At 36.7% G+C, this 12390-nt stretch overlaps 1 long non-coding RNA gene across 1 annotated transcript in view; it reads left to right on the plus strand.

Annotated features, from left to right (window-relative positions):
* Nucleotides 875-12390, plus strand: part of LOC110397012 — a 29568-nt gene continuing 18052 nt past the window's right edge. The window contains exons 1-2 of the long non-coding RNA XR_002437462.1: nucleotides 875-1124; nucleotides 6795-6979. This is a non-coding gene — a long non-coding RNA (uncharacterized LOC110397012). The remainder of the gene's footprint in view (nucleotides 1125-6794; nucleotides 6980-12390) is intronic.

Below are 12390 nucleotides of genomic sequence, written 5' to 3' on the forward strand. Positions count from 1 at the left end.
ATAGTTCTGGAAATAGTAATTGTATTTTACATGGAATAACAAACTCAATTGCTTACATAATGTTGCCAGAAAGAAAACTCAGACCCTCACAAAAGAAATCCCTTTTCCTCACTTACATGATCACTATTCTTGAAGGTCGTTATTGTCAGGTGTGCAAAACAATCAAGTGCAGATGATCCTAGGTAAAATGAAAGTTGTTATCGGCGTCACATCTCACCTACAAGGGGAAGGAAAGAGTGACCAGATCTGTGGGTCTGTATATTCTTACTGAAGTCAATGTGAGATCTTATGAATCGAACTGCAGAAACCCTGTGCATTGTAGTGCTTGAGACAGGTGTGAATTCTACTGTAGCGTTCTACTATGATGACAAAGGACTTTACTCTGTTTGGCTCACTCGGCTATTTTTACTGTATGCAGAAATTATGGCCACACTTTAAAAGAGTAGTTGTCTTGCTTTTGATAAGCATCCAAAAACCCTGCTGATCGTTTAAATTTTGATACTGCAAAGTTGCTTTCATTGCATTCTGTCATTTTCCATTGATTTTATACTTTCCTTTGGAGAAGGTCTGATAATACCCTTGTTATCAGAAGGGTCAAAACGAAATGAAAACATGCTGAAAACATCAAAACTTGAAAAAGAGATGTCTTTTTAGTTAAATAATGTAAAATTGAATTAAACACACACTTCAGCAAATAGACTATATTTTATGGTACTTTCATTTTTGCAAGAGAAGATTTTTCATTAATTATTTTATCTTTATGCTTTTTTTTTTTAACAGAAATGATGAGAAATGATAACGGAGCGGCCCGGCAGCTCTCGCGAGAGCAGCTGACGTGGCGTGGGCATTGCCAGGGCAACGGTGGGAGATTTAAACGGGTGAAAACCCGGAAGTAGCCCTTGATCGCCAAGGCTGATGTTGGCGTGGGCGTTGCCAGGGCAACGGCCCTGCATCCACGCCCCTTGCCTTGTAAAAAGCCTCCGGGAGGCACTGCCCGCCTGGGGTGGAGCAGTGGAGTTCATGTGCACGTACCACAAAGGCTGTTCAAACGCACTGAAACAGTAAGCCACTCGTTCATGTGACTACACAGTGAGGAGGCCTATTATATCACTGTATTGGGAGTGGTAAGTGCAGGGGCACCTGTTAACGGGCTGGTAACGTGGTCAGGGTGGAGCCAGCGCTATCAGCAACAGGGAGGACCAGACCAGTTGCACCTCGTTAAGGTTGCCCTAGACTGTGGTAGTGTCAGCTGGTTTGCCATGGCTGCCCCCCGGCGGAAGGCTATTTCCAGGAAAAATGTGGGGATCCAGACTGAGGTCCCATGCACAGATAAAAGGATGGCCGCTGCCAAGAAAAATGAGGAGACCCAGATGGAGCTCTCACAACAACATGTTAGTACTCAGGTTTTTGGCTGCAGTGAGTGCTTGAGCTTGGCCCTTGCAGTGCAGGGCAATGGAGAAAGCATGCGTGTCAGATGCAACCAGCTAAATGATTTACTTAGCCTGTTGGCTGGTCTGAAGGAGGAAGTGGAGAGGCTGAGGAGTATTAGGGAGTGTGAGCAGGAGATTGATAGGTGGTGCTAGTCCCTACCGTCCCTGAGATCAAGGCAGCCAGCTGTGACCCTGCATGAAGCATGTCGCCCCCTACCGCCTTGCAAACAAGTAATGGGGGAACCAGACAGGCCTTCCAGTACTTGAAGGGAGCATATAAACAGGAGGGGGATCAATCGTTTGTGAGGGTAGATAGTGATAGGACAAGGGGGAATGGTTTTAAGCTGAGACGGGGAGATTTAGGTTAGATATTAGGAAGAAGTTTTTCACACAGAGCGTGGTGATGCACTGGAACAGGTTGCCCAGGGAGGTTGTGGATGCCCCGTCCCTGGAGGCATTCAAGGCCAGGCTGGACGTGGCTCTAGGCAGCCTGGTCTAGTGGTTGGCAACCCTGCATTTAGCAGGGGGGTTGAGACTTGATGATCTTTGAGGTCCTTTTCAACCCAGGCCATTCTGTGATTCTATGAGTTACAGCTAAGTAATTATTTTTATCATTTCAAATGTTAAGTTTTTCTAAGGAGTATTGATTACAAGTACTGGCTTGAGAATGTTTCAAAGGGCTTTAATCATTTTCAAATGCCATTTTTTTCAAATTATTTTTTCACATAAAGGTATTAGCTTTCAAGTAAGGTGTTAGGTGCAGAATTTTATTTCTGCTCAAAATAAAAATAGCACTCTTGTCGCAGGCTATTAATATTACCTCAGGCATTCACCTGCCCGTGAATGAGGGATACACAGATCTTGATACTCAGGATGATAAGAATTGCACCATTTTTTCCATCCCATCCATTCCAGGCAAATTTTCTTATTTAGTGTTTTACATGTCATGGAATATTTTTATTTATTTATTTTTAATGGGCGCGTGGGGTATGGGTGGTGAGCAATTTGGAGTGTTAGGACAAGGTCTGGGCTTCATCCTTACATAGAATAAAAGTGACCTTCTCAGATTTGCATACAAGCATTCACTTAATTTTGTGGGTTTTTTTTCCTTGGTTTGTTCTATAGAAGTCTTGTAGTTCCAAAGGATATTATCTACCGCAAATTTAATACTGATTTTATCCTCTGAAATTCTTCAGCAAATGCAGCTTTCAATATTGTTGCAATACAGACTAATTAGGGGTAAGCTTGAGATGATTCAAGGACTTTGTTTATAATACACCCACTGACATACTTCTTATAAGCTCTGTAAGCAACAGTCTAATCAGAAGTCTGACTGAGAGGATATTCCTCAGTAAATGATGGTAATTTCACTTCCAAGGAAGGTGGCATGCAAGTGAAAATAAATGTAGTGGACTAGCAGCATGCATATAAATGCATGCTTATTTCGGATTGAAGTTCCTCCAGTGCCTTAGATTTCATGTCAAAAATTATTCCTCATTAGAATGTCTAAAGAGTCTCTTATTTTTCCCCCTTCCTCCTTAACCAAAGGCCAACCACACAGGAGCCTCCATACACCTCTCCATTGGCCCTACCACAAGTCTTTCATCGTGCCACATAATATATTTAGGATATGAATCTACTTAACTCTCTTACAAGGTTGGGCATTGTTATGCTATGAGGTATTCATTGAATGCTATCAATTAATTCTTCAGTCTTTGCATAGTTTCAGGAGTAATTATGCTACCTCATCTATCTACATTTTAAAAATGCAAGCTTTTCCTGGTGACAGGGTTTTTTGCCCACTGATGTCTAAAACAGACTCTAATCAGTTCCACTGTTTCAGGGAACTGCTTATTAAAATGCAAAGACAGAAAATTGCTGATGAATGTAAGGCCTCAGACATCACAGTTAAAAGGCACTGAATAGCAATTCACAGATATGTATTTAATCTAGCATAGCACCAAGAAGGTGTTGTGCAATATTTGCAGTTGCAGTTTGGTTTTTGTCCATGAAGGTGTTGGTTTTTTTTTTTTAATCTGATATAACCAACTATCTAACCAAAAAGTGTTACACAAATTAACAACTGAAGAAACACTTCTTGCACTCCACATACCGTGAATAAGTCAAATTTTCTTCTGCTCACTATATTCATGCATTTTTCCCTAAAATGAGAATAATACTAACGTATTTGTCCTAGTTTTGTCTGGGTTTGAGTTAATTTTCTTTACGGAGGCTTGTATGATGCTGTGTTTTGGATTTTTGATGAAAATTGTGGTGATAACTCAACATTGTTTTAGTTGTTGCAGAGTTCAGAGCCAAGGAGATTTTAGTTTCTCATACTGCCTTGCCTGTGAGGGTTCTGAGCCTCCACAAGGAGCTAGGAAGGGAGACAGCCAGGACAACTGACCCAGACTGACCAAAGGGATATGCCATGCCATATGACATCATGCCCAGTAATAAAAGCTAGAGTGAAGAAGGAGGAAGGGGAGTGTTTGGAGTTCTGGTATTTTTCTTCCCAAGAAACTGCTATACGCTTTTACTTTACCTAATAAACTTTCTCTATCTAAAGCCATGAATTCTTGCACTTTTACCTATCTGATTCTTTTCCCATCCCAGTTTGAGAGAGTGAGTGAGAAGCTGCAAGGTATTTAGCTGCCTGTCTGGCTAAAACACACGGGTGTTCTTGGTGGAAAGAAGATTTTACAAGACAGAGGCAAATCGCTAGTAAGAGAAAGATTAACTTTCCTTTAGTTTACATCTAGTTTATTTCACAGTTTATTCACTGTGGAATAAATACACTGCTCTATTGAAAACCATAGCAAATTTGTTTGTGGTATTTTTCTAATTCTCCAGCCAACAAAAACAACCCAAAATTGCTGAGATGTAACTAGGGTAGTGTAAACAACTTTATCAGCTCACTGGTTAACACAGAACCCCAATCTTCACCAGGAATTTGGAGCCAGGTCCTCATTTGCAAATGGTTTTCCTCTATTACTTAACACAGAACTCTTGGAGAAAGATTTCAAAATTAGAGTAACTAAAGGAACAAACAGGCTCATGTAAAATTTTTCAAAACTGTTAAAATGGGTATCAATTATTCACCATAATGACAATGAAATACCTTTCTACTCTAGAAAAATCTCACCATACACTAGAACACACAAAGGATTTCAGCATTCACTGTTTGGCCACCACAATGTGCCTGCACTGTTTGAGCTGTTCTTACGAGAGTGAAAGAGATTTACTAGGCTATTTCATTAAGTCCATGACAGCACAAGAGTGTTTTTATTTCTATCTTCTAACTCTAATATATTCACTTCCACCATAGCTGTCCTCAAATATACTGGTGTTTGGGTTGAAGATCCCAGCATTAAGCATACAGATTCCCTGTGAAAACACTGAGAAATCTGAGTAATTTTCTGAGAGAACTAGCAAAGAGCAGAGGGAATTTCTGAAATTTCATCTATCCTCAGATTGGAGGTCATCTTGTGCTTCTTTCCCACTAGCCTCTAATCTTTCCAGGAATGAGCAGGAATAAGAATAGTTTTCATACGTGCTAGATGTAGCATGGATGAGTATACACATCCTTTCCTTATTGCCCTTCCTGCTACAACCCTGGTCTGTTTTCCATTAGCCCATATACACTCAGACTTCAACTGAATTACTGATTTGTAACCAATAACACTTCAGAATTTGGTTCCACACATTTGTGCTCAATGAGAAAAGGATGTAAATGGCTCTTTCTCTGTTTCTTCGCTGCATTAACTCTCCCTCTGAGATGTGAAGATTTACTGGGTTTATTTCACCCACTTTTTTTTGCCAGAACAAGATTGCCTTTACCCTTTAATTCAGAATAGGTTATGTAGAGTAGCAAATAGGGAATTTATCCACTACTCTAAAAAATAAATACGAGCGGAAGATAACAAACACAGGTAGTTTCAGTTATAAATAAATTTGGCTCTCTATGAATGTAAAGTAAAACCAGCAGTACACCAATTGGTGTCTATTTTAATGGATTACACTGCTTCAGATTTCTAACTCTTTACAGAACAATCTGTAATGTAGATTTAGAAGAAATAGCACCAATACAACTTTTCTGATCATCTCAAGTAAAACGGGATCTTGGAATGGGCAAGATCTTAATACAGTACAGAAGACTTTAACCTTGCTATCTGTATATGTTTACCCAACAGCTAGCCCTGACACTCCAAAATCCTTTCAATAAATCCAAGTGACAATCTCAGCAGTAATATATCCCCCACCACCTGAATAAGTCCAGAGAGGGGAATCAAGTCATAGCATTGTCTGGCTGGCAGTCCTAAAACATCACAAAAAAACTATCTCTGGATTTAGACAGCATTAATCTAGGGGATGAACAATACCCATATGTTCACCAGATGACTACAGAGTTAGATAGATTCAGTCAAAGTTCAAGGCTGCAACAAAAGATGCCTTGTTTCTACAATACTGGCTCTGATTAGGTTGCTGTTTACAAGGAAATGTTTTTAAAAATGCATATTACAAAACATGAAGGAGGATCATTGTTCCTTTGTATGCCTTTTTAATTTTTCAGATTTTCCATTAAATGCAATGCTTCTACCATCTAGTCTCATGAAACTTTTTTTTTCTATTACAGTGAATCAGAATAATAGTGTATGTAGTTCTCTTAATTCAGATGCCAGAAAACTGAAAAATAATTATGAATAGAAATGTCAGGAAATCAGTACACTGACTCTCATATTCTCACTGTGTATGCATACACTCCTACAAATACACAGGCAGGCACTGAATCAAAGAAATCTTTTAATGCACATATACATATACATGCACACACACAAACACACATACCTGTGCATAGGTATGTGTGTCTACATATAATCATGTTTAGATCTGTAGGTCTCTGTGTTTGTGTAAAATCCAAATTTATTGCTCTTCATTTACTAAGTTACCTAAATTTGGAAAAAAAATAGGCAGAAAGATCTTATTTTCATATAGTTTTCCACATCTCAGACCAATAAAATGGAAATGCTCTGCAACATAATTTAATTTCCTTGAGCAAAATTTTACCAATCTTTTATTTTCCAAAGTCTTTCATTAAAACACTATGAGTATTATCCGTAGCAAAGAAGTTATCAACTTAAACAGTTTTCTGTTGACTAATATTTGCTATGCACTTCCAAAATATATTAATGATAAGGATTCTGAATTTTTTTTATGTTTATGAAAATTGAAATAATGCAAATAAAAGCCTCCATTATTCTTTTGTACAGGCTACTTACAGCTTGAGTTTAATTGTGCTATATTGTACCTTGAATAGACAAGGAAAGACAAAAAATTTTGCTGTTGATCTGCACATCATTACAGGCTGAGAAATAACTTCTCCCACAGATGTGGGAGGATTCAGTGTGGAATCCTATGATTTCATGGATCAAATGGCTTCCGAGGGCTGCACCTGGAGTGATTCACTGAAGGAAAAGTCTTTCCCAAAGAGAATAATAAACCTGAAGAAACTGGAGTAAAGTCTTGCTGTAACCTAAATGTACATAATGGTAAGTTTATTTAATCATTACAGAAGTTTTAATTAAGTAATTTTTTGTTTTGTTTTGTTTTCCTTTGGGCTAGGAATATTTAATTGGTTAAAATAATATTTAATTAAAAATGAAATTGTAATCCATTATCTTGTGCAAATAATCTAAAACTCTGTCTTGAAAGGGGATTAGGAAGTCCTTGTGGTTGAGAAAGCCACTTTGGCGACACTCATGCTCAAATGTTGTTACAAGGTCATAGTATGTTGCTAGATAAGTGTCTAGATGTCTTGGTGATGAGAGAATCAATGCATTTGCTATTTATTAAGTTGTATTCATGTATCTCTGTTGGTATGAGAAGGACATATTCCAATACAGTGGAGCCAAAAAACAGTGCTCCATTTTCTAAAAACCTCCAAAAAATAATGTTGAATGAGAGCTAAACAAGCTAAGTCAAATGAAAATTCTTATTTCTTGGAACATGAGAAATACAGTTAGATATAATATATTACTTAGTTTTACTTTTTACCACAAAAGTGGTCAAATCCTATAGCAGGCTTTCCAGGAAGTGGGATCTCTGTCTTTTGAAGTGTTCAGAACCCAATAGGATGTGACTCTCAACAGCCTGCTCTGATTAGACTTTGAACAGGGATTGCTTTAGGTGACCTCTGGAGGTCCCTTCCAAACTCAAAGTCTTCCCTCTCCTATGTTCAAGCCATTGATATAAAGTAGAATTTTATATTCTTTTTCATATGAGAGCCATTTGGAAAGGAAATTTTCTTTCTCATCCACCCAGTGTGGATGAGCACATACACACACACACTAGTTAAATACCACTAATAATTCTCTGAATGTACTAACTTTCAGAAACATGTACAGCTATATATGTCTGATCTGCATGTGTGTATACAGACACACACATCAATGTAGTGATAAACTGTGAATGTTATTATCATAACTGTCCTTCTGAGATGACTGGGAGTATAAAGATGACCAAATAACAAACAAAACATTAATAAGATTCTCTAGTAGTTAATTTTCTTAGATATATTTTTTTTCTGTAAGTTTTCATTCACTTGTCCTAAACAAAGAGCGACAATCTTAAGTACATCTTCAAATTTGAGATAGCACCACAATTCTACAAGATCACAGAGAGAAAAGTATTGCTGGGACAATAAGAGGAACCTATGAGGAAAAAACAGTAAACAGAAACATATATGGTGAAGTAAACTCCCACTGACAAAATGTCCAAGCAATGAGATGCAAATGGTACTCATCTGTCATCCTAACATGAATCATCCACTGAGTTTCTTTCATCTAATTATACACATTCTTCCTCATCTTGGAAATTTTGCCATATGAAGAAGCAGAAGTCCAACTGGAACTTCCATATTTATCACGCTACATCAATATTTTATCAATTTGGGGAGGATCCAGCAGAGAGTACAAAAAAAAAATTGGAATGATTTTTGGAGAAAATAAAATGATACTAAAGGACTAGGGAATATTCATGTCATACCAATATTGACATAAACATATAGAAAAATTATTGAGTGCTGTCTTTTAACCATTCAAAGTATTTACTAACTCAGCTAATATTTGTATTTGAGCTAGTCTTCAATTTTGTTAAATGTATATAAAATTAATGAAAAAATATATTATTTGCAATATTTTTATCTATTAATCTCTGCCACTTCAAAGAACGTATTTCAAAAAGGCCAGAAGGACAAGAAGTCATCTAGTTCTTATGCATTTGTGCTACAATCATTGCTGCCAACTTTCTTAACGTACTCTGATTTTAAATAAGCTCTTACAGACTATGATAAAGAAAAATTTTGAACTTGTAGGATCTGAGAAGTTTCACATTAAAACAACTCCTTTGAACAGTCTTCTTTAGAGTATAACTCTCTGGCCCCTTATCTATTATTTTTCCTTTCTGTCTGACCTACTTTTTGCTTGCACTTGTCCTCTGAAGTCCCTCAGTAATCAAATTGTACATCTATCTAAAGCCCATGAGCAAAGTTGTGGCCTTTGGCTGAAAAACGTTAAATAGCAGTACATTCATGTCTCCCACTGAAAGACAGATAGGCATTTAACTGAACAAGTCTGCTGTTTCTCTCTGTATATATACATATGTATACACATGGATGTGCATAAGTGCCTGAACATAAACAAGCACACACACTTCTTGCTCAGATTGCTGACACAGCAGAAAATGTTCATACTAGGATTTTATTAAGGCTAACAAACAGAAAGTCTTAATCCATGGCTCCTGATTTCTATGAATATACTTCAGTCATTTTAGAAGAAAATGTAAATGGAATCAAAATATTGTTGGTTCTTTTCTGAAAAAAAAAAATTCTTGTTGCAATAAGTAAAAGAGTGTGATAAGAATTTGCCATTTAATTTCCCCTTTGTTTAAAAGAATTCAAACACAGTGACTTGAGCTTTTTTTTGTCAGTGATGGCATTTGGAACCTTCTGTCCACAGAAAATCAAGCTCAGAGTCTCTATCTGTTTAGTTTTTTTGGATGTTAAAGGGAGGGCCAAATTTTTTCACATGCTACACCTCTTTTGGATGGGATTCACTCCAACACAGACAATAGATGAATTGTCATCATAGTTATTTCTCCAGCAGGGATTGAATTGTAAAGGAAACACAAACTTTACAGCTAGGACTGCATTGAAGCCCAGCTGGCAAGGAATTGTCTGATTCAGACCGGTTCTGGGCTGCCCTGATACATACAACCTCTTCCTTCCCTGGTTTATAGGCTGTCCTAGTGCCTTTCAACATGTCAGTCTCACCTCTTCTTAAAGCAAGAAGACAGCATAATATCCTGACTTGATAGTTTCTGAGTCTAAGCCAGTGATGCTTTAATTTATACCAAAGCTTCTCACAGGGCAGCTATCCTGCCTAGTATCAAAACTGCTCTCACACAGTTTAGATCAACTGCATAGCACATTTTCTTTTTAAGATCCAGTTAAATAAATGTAGTACCTTTTGCAGACACTTCCAAACCATGACAAAACATCAAATTGAATCTTCTATGCATAACCATCAGAACCGAAGTGTTATGGTTATAATCATAATCTACTGAATGAGAAAATACTGATCAACTTGAAGGCTGCCAATGGCTGCCCTGCTGATTCACTCGTCTCAATCAGGGACTCCAGTAAGGAGGTGAAAAAATGTATCACAGTCTAGGATTTACCTAAGTACTCATTAGTTTAATGACATTTCTTTGTTGATTTATTAAATCTTTGCCTATCTTTCAAGCTCGTGAGTTTTTAATATACATATATAGCCTATGCTAAATTTCCATTATTGTTACCATTGTTTCACAGGTTTTGAGGAACTGTCCAAATGATAAACGTAGTTTTTCTGCTTCTAAAAGTACCTGAAAAAAATGGCAGCATATGGCTTCATATTTGTGTCTTGAAGCCTACCTGGATATGCCTAATTCATAAGTAGTTAATAATATTTTTTCTAAGTTAAATTATTAGAATTCATCATGAAAGATGAAGAGCCAACTCTTTCCTCAGAACAATGAGTAATACATTTTCTGCTGACCACCTTCTGCACTTTCATATCTTAATTCCCCACTTTCAAAGTAAGCTTGAAACAATATTTTTAAGGTATTTTCTTAGAAGCTAGGTTTTGGAAATTCAAGTCATGATTTGTAAGTCAGAACTATCTTGAAATGTGTCAGTTGTTGAGTACTAACAAGGATAAAATAATGTAAACTTGTTTGTTTATAAAGTAATTAGGAATTTATAGTCATGAATATACATCAGGAACACCTCTGTGTTTTAAAAAAACCCAACATGTATACATCTGCCAGTGAGCTTGCTTATATAGGGAAGATAGAAAACCTACCCTGAGATAGATCTTTACATCAAAATCAGCAGTTCTACTTACAGGAACGTTCACATATATGCAAAAACAGGCTCCCCACTTATATCAGGAAGTTCTTTTTACAAGTAAAACTCACATTTGTCCTGTTAGGCTGTGTTTTTCTTTGAATTTCAACTTGAGAGAATCGCAACAATTAAAGTAATGACACATGTATTATTGAGCACATCTTAAGCTAACGGTTGAGAAAGCATTAATATTCATATATAAGACATAGCTGCAAGCTTGGAGTTTGCCTCAGCTTGGAAGTTTAACATTAGGCATTTAAAAATAAAAATAGAAAAAAAAAAGGATTTGTTTTATCTGACTTTCAAAAAAAGTTACTTGTGCAATAAAGATATGTTGTCCAAAGTCTATTATTAGTTGTAAAAGGAATCTAAAAATTTTGAATTATCTTCAGATAGAAGTTTAAAATTGGAAAGATGTATAACTCACTAGAAATTATCATCTTTCTCCACTGAATACACACTACATAGAAAAGATAAATAGGTTAGAAATAAAAATAATGTTCCTAGTTGGTTTTAAAAGGAATAAGGAGAATTCAGAACTATGTGCTTAACCTAGAATAAGAATGTTGATTTCAAACCAAACATAAATTTAAGTAATTTTTCAAGTCTTCTTGGTTACAACCAGATTTTGAGATAGTTGGTTTTGTTTTCTTTTTTCTTATGGTCCCAGAAAACAGGGATTTCATACACAGATGTCATTTACAAATTGGATGGGTATAGACTATTTAGACGCTGGATAAAGACTCAATTTTAATAAAGTTTTTTCCATTTTCACCACTGTGGATTCTTTGATATTCAATTCCCGCTTTTGAAAACAGACAAACAAAAAAAACCAACAAAAAACTACCACAGATTGATTAAGTCTCCTGTTTGATTTAAGCAGCTATGTGGCACCTCATTGGGCAGCATACAGAAATGTTGACTGTACCAACCTATGAAAGGTTTAGTCTACTCCACAGAAAATCCTGAAAAAGCAAATCCTTTTCCAATATAATGATGAATGTGATGATTCACCAGAAAATCTGCCATATGTTCTCTAAGATGGTGCATTTCATTGGATATAATTTCATCTGCTATAAAAGTGTTCTGCAGCTGTTGTTTCCAATTGCACACCATTCATATCAACTTGGATGTTATCGTAGCACAAATATCTGATACCTGTCAGTCATCATCAGAAAGAAACATGATCGAGTAACAGTAATGGATGAAGCAGAAGATGTGAACTTACCCACCATCCCTCATTTTTTGATCTAGTTTTAAATATTCTCAGCTGTGTGATTTTGAGAAAAATATGCAGCCTGGGCCAGAATTTGTTTTTGCTGCCAGAGTCCCTGTTTAGTGCCTGTGGTGGCAGTGATTATGATAGCAGGCCCAGAAGCAGTGTTTTGAATATGTATGCCCCCTCCCTGTCACAGAATCAAAGAAAGGTCTGTGTGCTGTGAGTGAAAGATATGCTGTTGATTTAGCTCCTTGCAAAACTATTTGTTTCTCTGAAGGCATTTCTTGCTTTGATCA

The sequence above is a fragment of the Numida meleagris genome, chromosome 3, assembly GCF_002078875.1.
Source record: "Numida meleagris isolate 19003 breed g44 Domestic line chromosome 3, NumMel1.0, whole genome shotgun sequence".
Lineage (NCBI taxonomy): Eukaryota > Metazoa > Chordata > Aves > Galliformes > Numididae > Numida > Numida meleagris.